This window comes from Bos mutus, chromosome 2, assembly GCF_027580195.1.
Source record: "Bos mutus isolate GX-2022 chromosome 2, NWIPB_WYAK_1.1, whole genome shotgun sequence".
Taxonomy (NCBI): Eukaryota; Metazoa; Chordata; class Mammalia; order Artiodactyla; family Bovidae; genus Bos; species Bos mutus.
Genome location: NC_091618.1, coordinates 78,309,773 through 78,312,500, shown reverse-complemented (window position 1 = coordinate 78,312,500; position 2,728 = coordinate 78,309,773). Strand labels below are relative to the sequence as shown.

Below are 2,728 nucleotides of genomic sequence, written 5' to 3'. Positions count from 1 at the left end.
ATATTTAAGTCATTATATCTTCAGTGAAAAAAAGTAGACTAGAAAAATATCTACCACGGTCCTCTGATCCCTGTCAGTGCAGCTCAGCAGTCATGGCCAACCACATCGTGCTCTACACCGGCGCCAAGATGCCCATCTTGGGGCTGGGCACCTGGAAGTCCCCTCCAGGCAAAGTGACAGAGGCTGTGAAGGTGACGATTGACTCTGGGTACTGTCACATTGACTGTGCCCACATGTAGCAGAATGAGAATGAGGTGGGTTTGGCCCTCCACACGAAGCTGCAGGAGAAGACTGTGAAACTTGAGGACCTCTTCATTGTTAGCAAGCTGTGATGCACAAAGCACAACAAGGATCTGGTGAAAGAAGCCTGCCAGAAGGCGCTCAGCGACCTGAAGCTGAATTACCTGGACCTCTACCTCATCCACTGGCCCATGGGCTTCAAGCCTATGAAAGACTTTTTCCTGTTGGATGAGGACATCAATGTGATTCCCAGTGAGAAAGATTTCATGGATACCTGGACGGCCATGGAAGAGCCGGTGGACGAAGGGCTGATGAGTTATTGGAGTCCCTCCTTCAACCATCTCAAAGTGGAGAAGATTCTTAAACAAACCAGCTTAAAATACAAGCCAGCATTTAACCAGATCGAGTGCCACCCATACCTCATTCAGAAGTTAATCCAGTACTGCAACTCCAAAGGCATTGTGGTGACTGCCTATAGTCCTCTCGGCTCTCCCAACAGGCCCTGGGCCAAGCCCGAGGACCCTACCATACTGGAGGACCCAAGGATCAGAGCGATTGCAGGCAAGCACAATAAAACCACAGCCCAGTTGCTGATCTGATTCCCCATGCAGAGGAACCTGATCATGATCCCCAAGTCGGTGACTCCTGAACGCATTGCTGAGAACTTCCAGGTCTTTGACTTTGAACTGAACAAGGAGGATATGACCACCTTGCTCAACTACAACAGGGACTGGAGGGCTTGTGCCTTGGTGAGCTGTGCCTCCCACGGGGATTACCCCTTTCACGAGGAGTTCTGAAGCAGCGAGTGTCTGCCCTTGGTCAGATGACCTGCCATCCCCCACCTCTTTTCCTGTGTGTTGCGTAATTTGGCCCGTGTCCCTCAGTGGTGGATCAGCGACTTCTAGACAAACCGGTGAGGGCTCGGCCAGCTTGGTGTCAGGTCCAAAGAACAGAATCAGTAGATTAATAGAAGTCTCTTCAGTTTTCCTTTGCCCTTCTTGTCAGGGGAGCTGGGGAACATGCAACCCAAATATTCTTCTAAACTGAATTTACAAAATCAGAATAGTGCCTCTAACAGTGGGATTTTGATTGCTTGGTACAGTAATCCTTTCAGCTAGACTTTTCTTTGCCTCAAATAAAAAGTGTTCTTATGAAAAAAAAAAATCTACCAGTAAAACAAACAGAACAGCAAAGCAAAAGTAAAGATGTTTTTTCTTTGCTTTAAATAAGATCCTTGGGGAAAAGTATATGCAATTACTGGTCTAAATTAGGAGGAGTTGTGGTTTTAGTTAAAAACACTTACATAATCTAAAAAACCACAATTTAAGAAATAGCACTCCATCGGCGCTGTGCTGTGCTTAGTTTCTCAGTCCTGTCCGACTCTTTGTAACCCCATGGGCTGTAGCCCACCAGGCGCCTCTGACCATAGGGGTTTTTCAGGCAAGAATACTAGAGTGGGTTGCCATGCTTTCTCCAGCGGATCTTTCTAATCCAGGGATTGAACCCAGGTCTCCCACATTGCAGGCAGATTCTTTACTGTCTGAGCCACCAGGAGTAATTTTATATAAATATAAAGCAAGAGAGGAGCAAATGTGGTGAAATATTAATATTAATACTTAGAAATTTTTTGTGAAAAGCAAAATTCTCTGTATTATTTTTGCAAGTCTTTTCAATATCTCAAACAATTAAAAAAAAAAGATCACATCCTGTAGAACCTTGTAGAAGGAAAAGAAAATCAGCTCCAGAAGATGCTACTCTGGACTGGACTTCTCAGAAGTTTTTTTTTTTTTTTCCCTTAGTGTCATAAAAGCAGGGACTAAAAAATCTAAAAAGTACAGAATAATTTGGATCTCAACTGGATGAGACCCATGAAAGTCTTCAAATATGTGAATTCTCAGGTATGGTACAAAATAAATATTTTTATTTTTTCTCAATTTAAAAATGTAATTTTTGTTTCTGTTTTTATTTTAAATTATATTTAAAATCTATTAGGCTAGGCTTAGGTTCTCTGGTTGTTTCAGAAGCATTATTGTCTAAATCAAAGATTTAAGTTACCTTCTTGACCTCTTCTAGCCATTTAAATTCCCTTTAAATGTCTCTCTGTTGTTATAACAATTAAATAACTCATTATTAATTCATAAATAAGATAAAACATTGTATCCAATTATATTGAAGGACACTTTTATACTGTAGAAGCATGTTTTTGATATATAATTTAGTGAAAAAAATCTTTTGCTGCTTGATCTTATAAACATATTTATTTAATGAATATTATGTAATGAAAAAATTCTGAAAGAAACTTTACCAAAGGTTAGTAATAGTTACCTATAGGAGAAGAATATAAATATTCCAATTATTTTTTGGCTAATGAGAATCTTCTAATTTTATGTAATAAAAATGTATTCCAGCATAATTAACTTTAGAAGAAAAAGGAGGTACCCATCTTTTCTGTCTCTGGTTAACTCTGAAACATTCATTTTTTTATTCA

At 40.2% G+C, this 2,728-nt stretch overlaps 1 pseudogene; it reads left to right on the top strand.

The window, feature by feature from the left end:
* The first annotated feature begins 91 nt into the window (after nt 1–91).
* On the top strand, nt 92–1,037 carry LOC102278427 (aldo-keto reductase family 1 member B1-like; annotated as a pseudogene).
* Nucleotides 1,038–2,728: the final 1,691 nt, after the last annotated feature.